This window comes from Rhineura floridana, chromosome 2 (genome assembly GCF_030035675.1).
Source record: "Rhineura floridana isolate rRhiFlo1 chromosome 2, rRhiFlo1.hap2, whole genome shotgun sequence".
NCBI lineage: Eukaryota > Metazoa > Chordata > Lepidosauria > Squamata > Rhineuridae > Rhineura > Rhineura floridana.
Window position 1 is genome coordinate 33,466,235 of NC_084481.1, and position 21,056 is coordinate 33,487,290.

Below are 21,056 nucleotides of genomic sequence, written 5' to 3' on the forward strand. Positions count from 1 at the left end.
CATAGTTTATGTTCAGCTTTTCTTTTGTGCATGAGGCCTGTAAACTTCTCAACAACTTTCTTAGACCAATAGGAACTAATGAAAGAAGAACCATGTCGTCAGCATAGAGCAACACAGATACCTTTCTATGTCCAATGGAGGGCGGAAAGTATTGGGGGCCAGATAGATCGGGAATGACGCTGTTTAGAAACAGGTTAAATAGCAAGGGGGCTAAAAGACACCCCTGCTTGACACCCCTCTCTATCGCTATCGGGTTCGTCATAACTCCAGATTGACTTACTCTAACTAAGGCATTAGTGTTGGTATATAAAGCCCTCATAAGATGTAATAAACGGGGGTCAATGTTCAAGTTATATAGTTTGGACCAAAGGGCATTCCTATCGACAGAGTCAAAAGCTGCGGCCAGATCGACAAATGCAGCATACAGATGTCTTGTAGGGCCGGCAATGTTCTGTTTTGCCAAGAAATAGAGAGTTAGACAGTGATCAATTGGGGAGGAACCTTTTCTAAAACTGATTTGTTCGGGATAAATAAGGTGATGGGTATTCACCCAATCTTCTAGCTTTTGGAGGAGAAGTTTACTGTAAAGCTTGGAGGCTACGTTCAACAAACTGATCGGTCGAAAGTTCAAAGGGTTGGAAGGATCGCCTTTTTTATAAATTGGGACAATAATATTACACCTCCACCCTTCTGGAATTATGCCAGAGTTGTTTATCTTAGAAAATAAGCGTGCCAAAAAGGGGGCCCACCATTCGGGAAATTGTTTAAATATTTCTGGGGGGAGAAAATCTTCTCCTGGAGATTTACCATTTTTCAAGGAATCAATGAGGAGTTTGACTTCCTCAATTGTAACTGGGGGCCACGCAGGCATATTCATGATGTCAATATCTGATGAAATATAGTTAGGAGCCATGGTTGAGGAATAAAGCCCATGGAAATAAGTGTACCACACTGAGGTCGAGATTCGCTCCGCATTTGGAGTACTAATAGATCCAATCCCGGACTTAACTAGATTCCAGAATTGGCGCTCTTGTCTTTCAAAAATCGCATTAGTTAGTCGCTGCCAGTGAAGATCTGCAAATTCAGGGTTTTTTTTTATCGTAGAAGGCTTCTGTAAGATGCCTTCTGTAATTTGAAAAAATTGTAAAGCTGTTGGCTTGGGAATTTAAGTGCTAAGCTGAGCAGGGCCTTGAGCTTTCTTTTTGCTACTCTGCATTCTTGGTCAAACCAGGAATGTGAAAGATGTTTTCTAGAGATGCCATGATTCTTTTGGATTAGATAAGGTCTAAGTAAAGACAAAATAGTTTGGAAGGCCTGTAAGGGGTCCAGGGTCTCGTCTAGAGCTCCCTGTCGGATTGATTGATACATATTACTCCCAAACAAGGTTGCTAGAAGAGCTTTTACTTTCTCTGACCAATGGACTCTTCTCTCCGACCTAAATTGCCCCTGTTGAAGTATGGAGGAGGTAGTGCTCTTAGATAGCTTAAGTCTTAATAAGAGTGGGAAATGATTGCTCTCTATCCTATGTTCGACCGTGAAGTCAATAGTGTCCAAAAACATTAATTGGGACACTAACACGTAGTCGATTAAACTTGCGCCATGAGATGACCAATATGTATAGGAACCATGGGAGGCGTCCATTATGGACCCATTTAAAATTTCAAGTGAGTGTAATAATGCAAGTTCAACCAAAAGAGGACCGTTTGTTTGTCTTTTGATCTTGTAAGCTCTTAAACTGAATATCATTCTGGGATAGGGGGTCCCAGTTAGAAGATTCAGTATTATAGGGCCAAAATTTGCCTATTCTAGCGTTAAAGTCTCCACATAAGAGGATTCTATCATTCAGGAACTGCACCTCATATTGGGAGAGGGCCTCTTCCATTTTATCCCATACATTAATAGCACCAGCAGAGGTATCATATGAGGGAGGAAAATATACATTGATACAAATCAGGGCTTCATCCCATAAACCTTTTATCCAAAGCACCAGAATGGAGTTGGGGAGAGGTGAGGGGAGATGGTCAATTGACATAGCCCAAACCTTCGAGATGAAGATGGTAAGGCCCCCACTGGGACGTCCCCTCGCTGAATGCTTTATCGCTGGACTAGAAAAGGAGTGGTATCCTGGGAGAGATAGACTATCTGGGGAAGTAACCCAAGTTTCTTGTAGACATATAATCCCAAAGTTATTTATATACTCTAAAAAATCAGTATCTTGTTGCTTACTTTCCCAGCCATTTACATTCCAAGACAGAATAGATAAATGTCATATAGTGCTGATCTCATTGAGAGAAGATGAGAAGACAATGCACCCGTTTAGAGTTGGTATTACCGGTGCTGGTTGTAAAGGGTCATCAGCCAGGTTTGATAATATAGTAGGCATCAAGGGAGCTTTCTGCTTGAGAAGTGGGCGTTGATTCACTCTAGGCGCGGAGAAATCTTGTGGCGTTCCCCTCTCTTCCTCCACCAGAAAATGCATTTTATCCCAAGACCCAGGTAAGTCAATCTTCGCATGTTTAGCGAGCTCATAACAGGGGGAAATGTCTGGGGGATTTCTATCCGGGGGGAAGTGAGAGAAGTCTCCTTCGACGGATCTCCTGCCTTTCTCCTGATGGCAGATAGTTGGGATTGCAGGGCCCGTAACAGAATCAGGTTGAAGACCTGCTAATTCGCTAGACTTAGGGGGTTGTCTTGTGTTTAGCATCTTTATCGTTGGCTCTAAAATAGCGGCAGATCTTGCCCTTTCTGCAGGTAGTTGTACAGAGCTCCATTTCATAAGGGCAATAAGATAAATTTTCAGGCGGTCCAGTCTGTCTAATATCTCATTTTGATTCACCTCCGGTAAAGAGCTAAAGGTGTCAATAAGTAATAACTCTTCAGGGGTAAAGAGATTATTAATGGCCTGTGTCGATAAAGGAGGTTCGTGAATCAAATTAGCTTTATAGTTCGGCTCCTGGACGGTAAGATCAGAAACAAGGTCAATGAGGGGTTCGTATGGTTGTGGAGCATTAGCCTGAGGCCAGAGTGTAGTTCTGAGTTGTGTAGATCTAGTGAGCAGAGATACTGCCTCAGCTCTATTTTCAAAGAATCTAAGTATTGTTATTCCTAGGCCTTCTAAAGTGGATCTAGCAGATAACATCCTTTGAACTATGTGTCGAGAGGAGAATCGAACCAAAGCACGAGCATTAGATCCATTAAAAAAAAAGTATTGAACCTGTAAAATATCTGAAGTGGACAGGGTCACTCTTGATTTAAAAAGGTTACAAAAGTGAAAAATGCGGTCAGATTGAGATAATAATCCAGGTGGTTTCAGGAAATTTTCAAATGCTAACTGTAAAGGATCCAAAACTAAGTTCCATTGGTTTGTCCTAGGTATAGATTGGGATGGAAATCTTAGCAACACATCAGTCCAAGGATCCTGAGGTAGATCAAATTGAGCACGTGCACTCTTCTGAAAGGTAGGAGATATGTTAAAGGATTCTGAGATCAATGGTTGGTTCTTATTCATGGAGGTCATTGATTGATCAGACAAGGAATAATTTCCTTTAGTCACCCTAACAGTAGAGTTCTGTGCTTCGTTGCTGTGGCGTATGGGTAATATGGAGGTTTTAAACGGTATAGAATGTTTATTTGACTTTGAATTTTGTTCCAGAAGCACATATAGCTTCTTAAAGTTCATTTTCCTCCCATAGGATTGTTTATGGTTCTTCACCTTACTAGTCTTCTTTTTGTAATGTTTCTGTACTGAACTGTGCTTCTGGCTGATTTTTTTTGCACATGCATTTTTAATCCGTGATTTACTGTTCACTAGCATCCCTTCTGTGTCAGGAGGAGAGGAAATAGTATCAGTTGGCTGATTAGCAGAGAGGTCTGAGAGATCAGAATCCTTGTTCTTAAGTGTGCTAGCTATCAGTGTTAGCAAACGGTTGCTTTCAAGTAGAGATGTCTTCATGGAGTCAAGATCAAAGGCAAGCATTAATAGCCAACCTGCCACTGTAGGACTAATTTCTTCTGCTGTCTGGCTTAAGTTTGCCGACTTACGGATATGGTCTTCAATTGCCTCTAAAGGGGATTCCTCTGGAGGAGGTTCCCCCTCAGCTAGTTCATGATGACTTAGGTCCTCAAAAATCTGAGAGGGCACTGGAAATATATGTGATCTGTGTCCATTGGGCAGGATATCTGTGACTCCCGATGTATTTTGTGGCTTGTGTTCGGCTATGTTATCTTTTAATTCTGCTGCTATTTTAAGTGACTTGCTGGAGTCATCCTGTGGAGAGAAGTTCTTGCCATAAGTTGACTCCACTATAGCAATTTCTTCTGCCAAATTCAAGGCCGAATTGAAGGTTGCAGAAACATTAATTACGCTAGGATCTTTAAAAGAAGGGTGTAAAATAGACCAATCGTGATTCAAAGGGGAGTCATGAAAGGATTTCTTCAGAGGGTTCTCTTTCTTAGGTGAAGCAAGGAACTTTGTAAGTCTTTAAGGTGTTAAGGTGCTAGTACTGTTCTTTTTGTTTTGCTAAAATTGCCATATAATTTACTGTACAGGATTGTTGTGAGGATAAAAAGACTACAGGAATACCCCGAATAACAGACACTCGTTTAACAGACACTCGCTATAACAGACATTCTCCAACTCCACCATACCCCACTTGACATACGTACGCTTCGCAATAACGGACACTGATGGAACGCCCAAACTTGCGTTCCACGTGTCACATGCGTTGTGAAGCACCATCTCCTGCAGCGTTTAGAGCGACTCTGAGCGACTGTCCTTTCTCGTCTGGTCTGCTTCATCCTCGTTTTCAGTAAATATTCTTTAAATTGTTTAAATTCTTAACTACAGTACAGTACTGTACTGTACTGCGATCGGAGCTCTGCCTGCCCTGTCCTAGGTCGTCGTCGGCAGTGTGTGTGTGTATGTGTGGGGGCACCTCGTGCTCTTTACAGTACTGTAGATCCCTCTGATTTCATTTTATACCTCTCCATTGTCCCCCATTGTCCCATCTTCCTTTCCTGCTTTAATTGATTGTTATAAAAAAATAAAAAATAAAAAATTCTTTAGATCCCCCTGATTTCATTTTATACCTCTCCATTGTCCCATTTTATACCTCTCCATTGTCCCATCTTCCTTTCCTGCTTTAATCGAATACTTTTCTCTCTCTGCCTATCATTAGTTCTGGCTTTTGCCACTGCTGGCTTGTGTGTGTGTGTGGGGTGTGCACTGGTGTGTGGGGTGTGCATTTCCCTTGCCTTCAGTACAGTACAGGTACTGTAGTACAGTACAGCACAGTATTACGTACAGTACATAATGGCAGATACAAAGAAAAGTCGTAAATCGATCACCTTAGATATGAAGCTTAAAATGATCAAACTGTCTGAAGAAGGCGTTTCTCAAGCTGAGAGAGGCCGAAGGCTAGGCTTCACTTGAGCTACAGTTAACACGGTCATGAAGAGCAAAGAAAAAATTCTTGCAGAAGTGAAGAGTGCTATGTGATATTCCTGTATTAATGTGTATATGGTAAGTGCTGTTTGTATAGAGGATACGTGGTGGGTGGAATGAAAGAGGAGGGGGGAGTGAATGAGCAGTAGAATGCTGGATGATTGGCTGAGTGGATGGCTGAGAGTATGAATGGAGGGATGACAGTTGAATCTGGGTGGACATGAGTGGGTTGTTTTGGTGGAGTTTGGAGGTGGGTGTGAGTTGGTGTATGTCAGGAGAGTGTGGAGAAAGAGGGAGGTGGAGTTCGGATTAGTAATAAGTCAAATATCACAGTAATAGATGAAACCATAAGCTTGTAGATCATTATCAAAGTTATCTTGTTATTAATGTTATTTAATAAATACTATTTTGGTTTACCAAAGGCCTGATCCTTGGCTGAGGTTTCACAGACCAGAAGGGAGGGTAAGGTAATAACCAAGGTTGAAGGGAAACAGTAACAAATGGTGGCAGCGGTGAAGAGGAGAAGATAACATTATAAGTATCCAGAGCAACCCCGAGTTATGAGTTATCTGCATTGATACAAGGGGGTTGGGAACAGCATAGGCACGCAGTCACGAATGTAACCGGATAGAGAGACTCAGGCAAGGTCTCTGGGAACATTGGTTGTAGAACGTGACTGGTGGTGCTGCCTAGCAGGGGGATCTATTGAGATCTGTGCTAGAGCGGAGAGAGAAACTATAAAAAAGGACAGTCCAGACTGGTGGAGTCTCTGATGGTGTCTAGTGAAAGGCAGTAGCCACGAGCAGGTACGAACCTGACAGGGAGAGCCAGGGAAGGGCGTCACATGCTACGCCAGTGAACAAAACAAAAATTAGAAAAAGGGATAGCCTTGTTGCAGACATGGAGAGACTCTTAATAGTTTGGATAGACAATCAGACTGCACAGCAGGTTCCTGTAAGCCAGGCAATGATTCAAAGTAAGGCCTTAAGCCTATTCAATGACCTGAAGACTAAGAAAGATGAGGCAGCAAAGGTTGCTGAATTTGTTGCAAGCCGTGGATGGTTTGATAGGTTCAAGAAGAGGTCTAACCTACATAACATCAAAGTGCAAGGAGAGGCAGCTGCTGCAGATGCTGAGGCTGCAGAAAGCTATCCACGCAACCTTGCCAAAATTATTGAAGAGGGAAGCTACTCCAAGGAACAAATTTTTAATGTGGATGAGACTGGGCTGTTCTGGAAAAAGATGCCTGCAAGAACCTTCATCGCAAGAGAGGAGAAAACAATGCCAGGCTACAAGGCAGCCAAAGATAGACTAACCCTTCTGTTAGGTGGCAATGCCTCTGGTACCTTAAAGCTAAAGCCTATGCTAATTTATCATTGGGAAAACCCTAGAACTTTGAAGAACTATGTTAAAACTAGACTTCCAGTGCATTGGAGGTCTAATAGAAAAGCATGGGTGACTGCAGCCATTTTTGAAGATTGGTTTGACAACTGCTTTGTACCAGAGGTGAAAGCCTATTGCAAGGACAACAATATCCCTTTTAACATTTTGCTCCTTGTAGACAATGCTCCTGGCCACCCTCAAACATCAGATAAACTGAACCCTAACATTCGAATGGAATTCCTACCACCGAATACCACCTCACTCATGCATCCCATGGATCAATGTGTCATAGCCACCTTCAAGTTGAACTACTTGAAAAGAACCTTCAGTAAGTGTATTGCAGCAATAGACAATGAAGAGAAGACAGGGCAAGAAGTCCTAAAGAAATTCTGGAAAAGCTACAACATCTTGGATTGCATCAAAACTATAAGAGATGCTTGGAATGACATCAAGGAAACAACAATGAAAGGGGCCTGGAAAAAATTATGCCCAGAGTTAGTTGATGATTCTGAAGGCTTTGAAGATCCTGTAGCTAATGTTACTGAAACTATTGTAGAGATGGCAAGGCAGTTAGAGCTGGAAGTGGAGCCAGAAGATGTTGCTGAACTTATGGCGTTCCATACTGAACCCCTCAGCAATGAAGATCTTCTGGAACTTGAAGAGGAGAGAGAAGAAGAAAATGTGCGGGATGAGGATGAGACCATGGAACAGCCTGAAGGCCTAACTTCAAAAATTCTCTTGGAAGCTTTCCGTCATCTTGATAGCGCCATGGCTCTTTTTGAAAAGCATGATAGGGACTTTGAAAAAAGTTCCAAAGTCAATGCTAACATTTCAGGGGCTTATGCCTGTTACAAAGAAATCTACAGGGAAAAGAAAAGAGCTACAGTTCAAACCTCCTTAGACACCTACTTTCGTAAAAGGCCAGCAGCAGCACCAAGTCAATCTCCCAGATGATCAACATCCACTGAAAGTCCATCTCTAGCATAGACATCAGCCCCAAACCCTACTCCTACTTCAGGTAGTCGACTTCCGGTTCTGGCTCTGACGAAGCAGGGTGAGATTGCTTCTGCGTCTTGGACTTTTTATTCCCTTTTTACAAATAATTTCCAACTTCCAATTAGCAATAATAGCCTATTATTATCATGCTCTTAACTTTATAGTCGCTAATCAGGCTGGTGGTTAGATGTTTACAACTCACTGCTGGTAACGTCCTTGAAAACTCTGGAAACTGCGGAAACTATCAGCTAGCTTAATAACAAACAATCTCACTGCAAACACTACTGAACGTCTTGAGCCAGATGGTGTTAACTAGGAAAGAGAGGAAAACTTTAGAATTTCCCCCTCCATTAGAGAGCCTACCTAATAAAAAAGAAAAAAAGGGAAAAAAGAGAAGACGAGGTCCTCAACAGCCAGAATTGCCGTTAACATCTTGGCAGATTGAAAGTCCACTTAAAGACATCAAAGGACAGCTGAAAATAACGAACTTTTTTTCCCCACTAACCCATCAATGTGATGAATGGGATTCCCAACAAGCTGCCTCTACCCCACTGGAATGGTCCCTCCCTATTAAGGGTTACCAACATACCCTTAGGAATGATCCTCAGGAGTTGGACCTGGCTACTGAATTAACACTGGCAGGTTGCCAAAATTTACCTCATCTCTCATCTTCAAAAAGTCCCAACAATCAAGGGGCAGTGCAAGTCCATCAAGAAGCTTTATTGGATAATCACCTTCCTGAGACCTCGAACTTACTTTTCAGATCCTCCCTGGAGCAAAATACTCAAACGTTTGAGCCCCCAGTGGTGAGTCTTAATACAGAAAATTCCTTGACTGAAACAAGAAAATCTGCTCTGATTGAAGGCGCTTTTGCACACCTGTCTAGAGATGAATCTTTATTCGGTCTGATTTCTATGCTGGCGACAGATTTGGAGCATATTAAAACCTTTCTAACTGAATGCAACCTTCTTCTATCAACTCTAGTCGCCTTACATCGCAATATTCAAACTTTGCAGCCAACCTATAATCAGACTCTTCCAGCAATACCCTGAAAAACCTCTAAAACCCTCAACCAAAAGAAAAGATGTAACAAGAAAAAAAAGACCTCCGGTTATTCAACAAAAAAAGTCAAAAAATATAAAGCCCTTTAAGTATACCCCGAAATCCAGGATGAATTTTAAAAGACTCTTTCATTTATTGGACAATATAACAAAGGAGGAAGATAAAAAGTTCGGCTCGATAAAAGGAAATAATACAAAGAAGGGAAATAACACAGTAGTCACCGATGTTGGAATACCCTCCTCTCTTCCTCGACCTACTGCCAAGAAAATCAACACAACTCACCTTTTGAGCCCTATAAAAAATATTCCTTTTCAGGACCCGTGGCAGGATGTTCTTGTGGGAATACAACCATCACAAAACTCACAATCCCTAGCATTAATGAATAAGTGGAATTTAATACTGAAAAGATGTAAATTGGTATTTGGAAATTTTCCAAAGCCTTGGGGTCATATTTTCCCATCACATAGGAAACAACACTTTACTGACACCATAAATAAAGCTTTGGCAATTCCCTTAGTCCCAGGTCAAATACAACATGTGGAATATCTTTACTATAATAATATCAAAGCTCATGCAGTGGTCACTTTTTGTTCCCTGGATGTAACGAATCAGGTGTGGTTACATAAGGACTCTTTGGCTAGGATGGGTATTTTTATTTCAAGATTCTTTGAAAACTCAGCTCCAGCTATGAGTCTAGCCCCCACCATCTCACACAGAATTGATTGTCCCTCTCTTTTGCTAATCAATAAACCTCTGATAGAGCTAGACTCTCAAGATCACCTAAGAAGTGGTCCAAGAATTCCTGGATTCGGTGATTACTTTTAATAATAATCTTAATCAGAACCCGTATAGGACCCCTTTTTTGACTTCAGAGGGTGACAATACTTTAACCCCCCCCCTTGTGTCAGGTCTATTCACCGGTTGAAGATGAAAGTTGCCATGAACCCTGGAAGCTAGATTTGCTACTGGAGGAGGGACAAGCACTATTGCAGTCCTTCAATCTTCTGCCAGCTCCCGAAAGGAACAAAATCATTGACAGATTGCTACAACTTACTTTAAGACTCTCTTCTTCTCATGAACAATTAGTCAGAGTCCTTCCTCCCGATAAAGTTGAAATCCAAGAGGAGAATACTGATTCAAACTTCCCTCTTCCAAAAGTCCAGCCTATCAACCAAATGAGCTTAATTCTTCAATTATCGTTCGATTTACTGACAATCCCGTCGAGGATGTCTCCAACTACATTAACCCGGAATCGTCATAGTAACCTTTGCCATGATCCGGAAGTAACGAATTCCAACTGACAGTTGCAGCTTTTGTCATGGAATATAATGGGATGGTTTAACAAATTTGCAGAGGATGATCCTTCTCTTTTCCTTCAGCAATTTAAGATTATATGCCTGCAGGAAACCTGGACGACGTCAGATTCTCTAGTCTTTTTAAATGGTTATCGAGTTTTCAATCTTCCGGCAGCCAAAGTCAATAGTAGAGGAAGAGGCAGTGGGGGTCTTTGTATTTTTGTTGCTGTTGATCTCCCGGTTGATATACAGGTTCTCAACCCAAACTGTGGTCACTATATTCAAGGCATTCGATTACATGGTTCAATTCTGGGGGATCTCATTGTTATAAATGTTTATTTTCCCCCTCATATGGCCAAAAGGTTAGACTCAGGTTGTGTCTGGGATTATCTCTCGGAATACATAACATCGCTAGAATTTCGCTTCCCCTCCCATAGAATTATACTATGTGGGGATTTCAATGCTAGACTGGGTTCTGGTCTTGTAGAAGGGCCTGAATCTAATCATGGTCAATTATTACTACCTGCTCAAATAGCCAGAGTTTCCCAAGATAAGGTGGTTAATAAACAAGGTAGGAGACTTATTGAGCTCTCCCACAAACATCTCTTGGATTGCCTACATGGTTCAGCTATTGAATGGAGCATATACTTACCTCTCATCTAGAGCAGCCAGTGTGATAGACTACACACTGGTTTCAAGTACTTTAACTAAAGAGGTATGTAGGTTCAACGTCTTAGATAGAATTGATAGTGACCATTTTCCTACCTCAACGACTCTGAATTTGCGCTCCCCCCTCCCTCCACCTGTACTCCCTGATATGGAAGGCCTCCAAATTGCAGACCATAGAATACGATGGACCCCAAACGGAACTAACGCAATTATTAAACGACAGTTCCTTGCATTCTATTAATAATATTAATTACGAGATAGATGCTCTTAATGCATATCAGAATATTATCTCTTTCTTTAAACCCTTGTTGTCTTGGAAGAATTCTTCTAAATCTGTGCTCTTAAGATCTAAGAGATGGTATGATTACGAATGCAAAGCAGCTAAGCGTGTATTAGTAAATTATGCCCACAGATCTAGAAGGGGACCATCTGTATTCTGTCATGAACACCTAGTCCATCTTCGTTCTTCATACAGATCCATGTTGAGGCAAAAAAAGGATAGGTTTGCGAGAACTCAATGGGAACGACTCAATCAGGCACTACTTGAGGGTAATGAACGATTATTTTGGGATTTGGTTGCCGGTGGTACGGGTGCGAACAGGTACCCTATTAACAACCAAATTTCTGCCAGGATATGGTATGAACATTTCTCTAAACTTTATGCAGCCCCATCTATAAGTTTTGTGCTTCGGCCTAGTAAAGAGTTTGATCTGCCCCCCTGGCCCCCGGTTACAAAAACCCAAATTAAGTCCCTCATTTCCTCGTTAAAAAGGGGTAAGGCGCCAGGGGGTGATATGATTCCAGCTGAACTTTTTATCAATTTTCCAGATTGGTGGGCCCCCATTTTGGCTAATCTGTTTACTCAGATTAATGAATCGGGCATTACGCCCGAGGGATGGAAACAAAGCACTGTCATCCCCATCTTTAAAAAAGGAGAGAGACAAAATCCTAATAATTATCGGCCCATTAGTCTACTTAATGTAGGTGCCAAATTATACAGCAAATTTCTCCTGCTCAAGTTAGAGGAGTGGGAAGCGGACAACCTACTCATTCACCCAGAACAAGTGGGATTTCGGAAAGGGCAGAGCACTATCGATCATTGCGCCACTTTACATTTTATAGCAAGGCAATCAATGATAGGCCCCACAAAACATCTTTATGCCGCCTTTATTGATTTGGCAGCAGCTTTTGACTCTATTGACAGAGATCGTCTATGGGCCAAGCTCGCTAACACCAATATAGACAAACGTCTATTACACTTAATCAGAGAAATCTACTCTGATAATTTCCTTCGAATTAGAATGGGTAATAATTTGACAGATCCAATTATGGCAAATAAGGGTGTAAAGCAGGGTTGCCCTCTGGCTCCGGCTTTATTTAATCTGTACCTAAACGACATAGTTGTTGAACTGATGGGACCAAAATTTTTCCCACCTTCAATAGGTGGGAGAAAACTCTCAATCCTATTATATGCGGATGACATGATCCTCATGTCTCTTACTCCCATAGGCCTAAGGAGGCTTTTGTCCAAACTGGACGATTTCTGTAAAAAAGAATCTCTACAGATTAACTACCATAAAACAAAGACAATGGTCTTTGGGAAAAGATCTATTAAACATAAGTGGGCCATAGGGGAGCATCCAATAGCCCAGTGTCGCTCGTTTAAATATTTAGGGATTTTATTTCAAGATTCTCTTTCTTGGTAAGAACATATTGCGGCCGTTAAACTTATAGCTCTAAAATCTCTTGGGGTGATTCTTAGATTTTATAGAACTGAGGGGGGTCACCTGATTGCTTCCGCCCTAAAAATATTCCAAAATAAAGTTCTTTCACAGATTACATATGGGACTGCCATTTGGGGTTGGTCAATTCCCCTTTTCTCCACATTAGAAGCGGTCCAAAACAACTTTTTAAGACGGCTTTTGAATTTACCTCCTGGCACTCCATCAGCATTGATGAGAGCAGAAGTGGGCTTACTCCCTGTTAGCGCCCGTATACATGAATCTTTGCTGATATACTGGTCCTCCCTAACTAACACAACTTCTAGGATACTAGTGAAGGCGTGCCATGAAATCGCTGTTAAGGATAGGTTTTGGAGCTCAAAATTTCGAGTGATACAGCTCCATTATCATATCTCTAATCAGTCAAATTCACTATTAGATAAGTCTGAACTTCGTAAGCAGATACAAAACCACTGTATATGGATGGATAACCTGACAATTTTGAATTCCAAATTTTTGTCATGGTTTGGGGTATATAAAAAAGACCATTCCATTGCAAATTATCTTTTACTCCCCCTTCCGGTCCATTTACGACATGCCTTCACATCTTTGAGATTTCAGACGATGCCAAATGCCTTGATGTCTGGCCGTTATCTTCAGATTCCGAGACATCAGAGGATATGTGTATGCTGCTCCCCAAAGGTCGAAGATCTCTTACATTACTTATTGGAGTGCCCCATTTATGCTCAACCAAGATCCCAGTTTCTTAATCCCCTTCCCAACTTCCAAGGGCCTGACCGGGCATCCCAAACTGTTTTTTATCTTCTGTCCGATATGGACTATAGGGTTACCTACAGGGTGGCTCACTTTGCCCTTGTGGCTCAAAAAATGAGGGCTAAATATATTATTGACCAAGGTCTTTAAATCTGAATGTTTTTCTTTCCTCCTTTCAACTTTTGTTTTAAATGGATTTGCATGATTTTATACTTTGTTATTTTATATGTATGTTGTGATGGCCTATGGCCTGGCAATAAACCTTTTGATACTTTGATACTTCAGGTAGTCCATCCAAATCGCCAGCAAGAAAGCGTCTAGCCCTTGATGACTCAACTTATGAAGTAGAAGATATACCCTCTCCTTCATCCTTCCTACAATACATGTAAATTTGTGTTCATCCATTTTGCATCTGCCAGCTGACTTTAAAGGTAAGCTTACCCTTTTTCATAAAGGGTTTATTTTATTTTATTTTATGTTTATTTTAGTTATAAATGCGTTATTTACATCAGTTATGCCCGTATATGACGATTGCAGTGCAGTACATGCATCGATACATGGGAAAAGAGTGGTGCTTCACTTTAAGTACATTTTCACTTTACATACACGCTTCGGTCCCATTGCGTATGTTAATGCGGTGTATTCCTGTATAAAACACTTTGGCAAACCTAAAATGCTGTTATAAAAAGTAGAATGGTGCAGAGGATGGTTCAGTGAAGAACTCAGTGTGCAGAGCTCATATTATGGGATCATGGATTGCACCCTGCCTGCACACCCTAAGCTTGTCCTAGCAAACAGCCATGCATTAGATTTGCTGAAGGCTACATGTATGTAGGCCTGAATATCCTGACTGTGTCCTAGATTCTTTTTTCTTTGATTTTTAGGTTAGGCTTTTTTCATGATTCCAAATCTGCTCCCCTCTCCCACTTCAAAATTGGGCAGGCAGACAGGCTGGAGAGAGACTTTAATTTGTTTGTTCGTTATTTATCCATATTATGTTTATATCCATTCCACTTTTCTTTCCACGGAGCTCAAGGTCACATTCATGGGTCTCTTTTCCCCCATGTAGTATTCTCAGGAACCCTATGAGGTAAGTTAGGCTGAGAGACAATGACTGGCCCAAGGCCACACAGTGAGTTTCATGACTGAAATTAGCCATGGTCTCCCAGGTTCTAGTCCACTTAATATCCCTCTACCTTATTCCACATTGGGGGTGGGGGAGATGTAGAAGTGAATAAGCTGGGGGAGGGGGAAAATCTTTTCCCACAGGGAAAATTTGGAAATTTCCCACAGGGAGAATTTATAGGGTCTCTTGTTAACAGTCCTGTGTGGCATACTTATTAGGGAGCAATCCTACATGGCTTAGGCCCAGGCTATTTGTCAGACCGTATCTCCCTATATGAACCTACCCGGGCCCTGAGATCTTTGGAAGAGGCCCTCCTCTCATTCCCCCACCATCACAAGTGCGACTGGTGGGGACGCAAGATAGGCCTTTTCGGCAGCTGCCCCTAGGGTTTGGAGCTCCCTTCCGAGGGAGGCAAGAATGGCCCCCTCTTTACTGTCCTTTCGTCGACAGATGAAGACTTATTTATTCCAGCAGGCTTTGGAGTAGAAGTTCTTTAGGACAGGACATCTAGAGGTATCCCATATTGTTTTACGGTTTGATCACATTATTCTTAAATTGGTTTTAGGCATTTTTAGGTGATGTTTAATTGTTTTAATGTTGTAATGAGTTTAATTCTAGTAATTACAACTCAATTAGCCTGCTGTCTATTGTAGGGAAGACGTATGCCACCTACTTAAGTGTTAAGCTGAAACTGTGGATAAGTGCTAATAACATCCTGGGAGAAGAGCAGATAGGATTCAAACCAGGTTGTTCTACTCTTGACCACTGTTTGGTTTTGGCTCATCTAGTGTATAAATACTCTAAGCCTCGAGAGGGTAAACTCTTTACAGCCTTCATTGATTTGAAATCTGTGTTTGACTCCATCTCTCGCGAACGACTATGGAGTAAACTAGAATCTCTTTTGATTGAGAAAAGGTTACTGTTTTTGATATCTGCTCTATATTACAATACCTCCATCCAAGTCTGTTGTAGTCATCTTGGTCACCTCTCAAGGGAGATCCACTCCTCACAAGGAGTTAGAGAAGGATGTGTCCTTGTGCCCACCCTATTTAATCTATACCTGGCTGATCGTCCCTCTGTTCTGGGAAGGATTCAATCCCACCCTCCCAAACTTGGGGCTGCAAAAGTATTCATTCTGCTATACGCAGATGATGCGGTCCTAATATCTCAAACTCAGCTGGGTCTAAAAAGACTACTCACGGGGTTTGCAGATTATTGCAAAGACAACTTCTTAACAATCAACCACACCAAATCTAAAGTCATTGTATTCTCTAGGAGAAAGGCTAGGTTCCCCTGGTTTATAGGACCCGCAAGAATTGAACAGGTTAACTCCTACAAGTACTTGGGGATTTGGTTCCATGAATCACTGAGCTGGAGACCCCAAGCCAAATATATCAGAACCAAAGCAGAGAAAAATCTAGGTGCATTAACCCAATTCTATTTCACCAAGGGTGGGAAATTTGTCCCAGCTGCAGTCTGTGTTGTAAGATCCAAAATAGTCCCAACGATGCTATACAGGCCCCCAATTTGGACCCCTTATTTTAAGAGAATGCTTGAAGGAACTCTACATTACTTTTTGAGATCCATCTTTGGTGTTCCAAGATGTGTCTCTGGAGCTACTCTCATGCTGGAGGCTGGCCTTAATTCCATAAACTGCCTTGCATGGACTCATACTATCCAATATTGGCTACGCTGTTGTTCCATGCTTCCTCAAGATTCATTTATGAGGCAGGTCTTGAGTGACCCTATTAATTCCTCTTGGTCCAAATTGGTGTTGAAAAAAATCGCCTTGGTAGGCCTCTCCTCTGCTGACCTGCTTTCTACGGAACTCCATAGGGCCAAGGCAATGGTCAAACAGCGGCTAGCTGATATTGATAACCAAGAGCTTCTTGCAGCAGCCTCCGCCCCCTGCTCCCCTCGTGCACTGGGTTTAATAGGTCCCCCTTGTAAAGAGGGGATGTGCTACTTAAGATGGCTAACTGTCCCTAAGTATAGAAGGGCCTTTACTTTGGCTCGCTTTGACACTTTACCTTCTAAACTTTTAGAGGGCAGATATGACAAAATCCCAAGGAACAACAGATACTGCTCCTGTGAAAAGTCTGAGGTAGAGACGGTACTACACGTCCTATTTGACTGTAGATTCTATGACGGGGCCAGAAAAGATCTCTTGTACCCCATTTTGCAATCTCTCCCAGGTTGCTCTCCGGTTGATCTTCTACTAGCCCTCCTTGAGGGCACTGATAAAGCAACCACCATTCTAGTGGCCAAATTTCTGAACCAGGCCATGGAGGTTAGATCTCATATGACTATGCATTGTCCCTAATTTATGTACTGATTGAAACTGTCTTTTTATATAACCCATTTTAAAGTTTATGTTTTATTGTTCTTGTACCAAGTTCTGTCTTGCAATGGTCTGTTGACTAGACAATAAAGATTGTTGTTGTTGAGTTTAATTCTATTTTAAATGTAGATTTTTATATGTCCAAATTATATGTACCCATTTTTAGTTGTAAGCCACCCTGAGTTCCAGTTTTGGAAAAAGGGTGGGGTATAAATAAAGATGATGATGATGATGATGATGATGATTGTCATGAACTTGTATATTTTTATGAAATGTTAAAATTATATGTAATATCATGGCTCAGTGCAAAGAACTCTGGGAGTTCCATTTTGTTAGAAAACAGGCCTCTGAAAGGGTAAAAATGTTAAGTTTCGGTTTCCAGCTGAAGACAGTTAGGGAGGCCTAAACAGAAGCACCTGGTTATCTGCGCTAATCAGTAAGGCCTGGCACTCAAGGCCATACTAGCCTGTGAAGGTTGAAACACCGTTGGGAGGGGGGCCTGGAAGGCACGCAAAAGTGGAGAAACATCTAGAAAGGATTACATCAGTAAACTCCTGATTGGTTAATTAATCTTGGACCGTTGGGTTTCTTTTCCTTAAGTATAGGGCTTGAGACCCATAGCCTTTGTTCCCTCAGGAAGGTTCTTTCTGACTGGTGCCTATGGGAGGCTACCTAAGCAGGGTTCCATTGCTTTGTAACTGATGCTATTCTCTCTGAGGAGAGACGAGACTACAACCAACTACCTCCTATTTAAGTAGATAGGTTAGTTAGGTTATTATTTTCTTGTGTGAATGAATTCTCTTATGTGTACCTAAACCCCTGTTGGGTGTATGGTTTTGAAGAATTGTTTGCTGCTATATTTTAATGTGCACTTATATTTTTGAATAAAGCTACTTCTATTTAACCTGGTGTGTTGATTGAGGGTAAGGGTGGTTCTGAATCCAGCACCTTGACCATTCAGCTACACAACTACCAAAGGGAAAAAGAAGTGAAGCCTAATTCTAATTTGTGGGGTTTTACCAGAGGTTTCTTGACAAGGAGTGTAAGTTTGGCTCTTGTCTTATAGGACCTTGGTTTACCTATTTTCTGGGCTCAGAGTTCCCCTAGAAGGGGGTGGTGGCAGCCTACTTTCTACCTTGCAGGGTTGGTGTTAGTTTGCACAGCCTTGGCAAGGGGAATTTGGTATTTGGGTTCCAGAACAATTGCCCTAAGGGTGGGAATTGGGTCTGAAGCATGGTCCTCATGCCTTGAGGGGTGGTGGTTCATGACAATGATGATGATAATAATAATAATAATCCCCATGGAATTCAGTGGGGCTTACTTCTGAATAATGTGCAGCTTCTTTGGCATAAACCTTCACTAGAAATTGTGACAGCAGGGACCCCTTCTCAATCAAAGAAGGCACTTTTTCAGTTTAATTAGCTGCTAACAATTTGTAAAATTGTTGTGCTGAAGGGCCCCACGGTAGCTTTGCAAGGGAGGAAGATGGGGAGAAACCTAAAACAACTTGCTCACAGCCCTCTGACTGCACATTGGTCACACCCCTGTGATCTCCTAGCAGCCCTACAAGGTCTAATGGCCACAAGCTGCCTCTGCATATGCCCATATCTATAGGAACTGTTGTAAAACTTATGGGGTTATCTCGGGTAGAGAAAGACCGACAAAAGTAGCTGCGAGTTCAAGGCTTTCTGTTTATAAATCTATTGCAGTAGGATAAACACATACATTTCACACAAGGGGTGAAACATGAGTTCCAACCCCTCCTTTTCTTGCTTCTCCCTTTTATATGTTTTTGCAGATCCCAAAGGCTTACACAGATAGGCACAGAAAGGCTTATCTAACCAGGCAGGAAGGAATGTATGTAATCAGCAGAATAAGACATACAGTTGCGTATGTGGGTGTAGCTTTCTCACTCAAGCGTTTGCAAGTCTCCTGTTGTCCTGGGATATGGCCTTGGTGTAGCTTTCTATCTGTTTTTACTACAGAGCCATCTCCATGAACCTCCCTCAAGCTGTGAGACATTTCTCAAAGGAAATCACCTGCGGAGACCTGTGACGTGGTTGGAAGGTTATGACAGAGGACTAGTTAGAAGGTCTCCTTCTTAGACACACATACCTGTTATTGGGATCCAAACACTTACTTTAGATGCATCCCAGGTCATGGTGGTATGATTTTTGACATTTTAAAGACTAGACCCACATGCCACATCATCACCCATTGTTTTTCAAATTACCTTCAAATGTGATTTGCTATAGGGCATGTAGGACTTCTGTTGGATAAACACAGACCAAACCACTATTAGGGAACAAGTTTCATTGCATTAATTCATACACATTTTTTCTAGTGACATTATAGTCCTTATAAAAAAAGTTGTTTCTATCAAGTTTCGGTTATCGTCCTTTTCTGTTTCATCTCTTCTCCTTTTCTTTACACCTCAGTAAAATTGAAGTAGATGGCAAAATGAAGACAGAGCACTTATGTACCAGATGGTGAAAATTGTGTCACTTGTACGGTTAAAATCACTAAATATATTAGACTCCAATGGCTCAAACTAAAGGAGTAGGCACAGAAGCTGTTGGAAAGGAAAATCTCTTTAAATCTGAGCAGATGTTGGTAGGAGACCCTGGGGAAAAAAATCTTTGAACAGGAACCAGAATTTGTTGCCTCCAAGACAGCATTATATCAAAATATGAACATTCACATATCATGTACAAAATCCAAAAGAAAGATGTAACATTGAAGTATGGACTCTCTTTTTCTTATAACTTGAGAAACTTTTTTTGTTTTTTTTCCTTGTGAGTGAAACTGTGGGCAAATTTTATCCTATACTTTGATTAAAGTTTGATAGGGCTTCATGAGGCTATATAAAGTTGCCTTTGGATCTAGGCCATGGGCAGCCCAGTTAGACAGAATCCTAGGGTTGAAGGTAGCTCAGAAGTCATCTAGTCCAGTCCACTGTCGATATAGGGAATTTGCTATTGCAGCATCCTTGATAGGTGACCATCCAGCCTCTTATTAAAAGCCTCAAATGAAGGAGACCTCACCACCTTGTGAGGCAATTGTTTTTAACTGTTTCAATTGATAATTTTAATGTTTTTTGTAAACTGCTTAGAGGTATTTTACAATCAAGTGGTATATAAATATTTTTAGGTAAATAAATAATAAATAAATATGTCCCACTGTTGGCTCGTATTATCAGTTCTTATTTTAGTCTTTTTTCTTGTGCTTTGAAACCACTGGCTCAGGTTGTAATTTCTAGAGCAGGGGTCACCAGCCTGGTGCATGTGATGGCCTTCATTGGCATCCCCAGGCAGAGCTCCCAGATTATTTCATTAAAAAAAGAAAGTAGGTCTCTAGCCCTCCTAGAAAGAAAGTTATGAAGCAAAATGTGCAGACACCCTTCTAAGCGATTTCTCTGAAATGAGCCAACCTGGTTGCTTTTGCCTGTCAGTGTTTTTAGCCAATGAGTGAAGTCAGAGCTATGATTGATAAATGAGTTGGTTGGACACTAGGCAATAGGAATCCCTATTGGGGTCCTAAAAAGCTGCTGTGTCCCACTCTGCTTTAGTGCACTTCTCCTGCTTCTGTCTTTTTTTTCTAATAGTCCTTGGAATCTCCATAGTTTGCCATTCCTTTCCCCCTTGCAACTAGGATGCATCTTTCATGTTCATCTGAGATTGAGTAGTCTCTAGAAGTTATTTTCTGCAAATACTGCTTCACAATAAGTGTGGAAGGATGTTAGAGAGTCCCTCCTCCCCTCAAAAGGCAAATATGAAAACTGTGCAAAAAGGCTTAGGCATGTCTCCTGCTATGTAGGAGTTGATGTCCAGGGACTCATTAAGAATCCACTGCATACTTAACTTACAGTATGATGGTATACATGTCTTCCTGGAAGTAAGTCTCTTTGCATTTAATGGTGCTTACTTCCAGGTAAGTGGATACAGAATGGCAGCCTAGGCTTTGGTTTAGGGTTGGCATTGAGGAAAAACAGGGTCCTTGTGTCTTTAACAGCTTTATGACAGTCTGAAATTCTGGTTAAGCCTTTTCTAATATGGAAATACAATTATGGGGAAAGGTTCGTCATGACTGTACTGTCTAACTTTGTGTTATGCATGACAGCCATTTTGTGACTGGCACTCACAGTACTCTCTCAAAATTTGAATGTGTCCAATGATCCAAAAAGCTGGCTACCACTGTTACAACCCTTCAAATATTTATTTATGACATTTATATGCTATCCCCTATG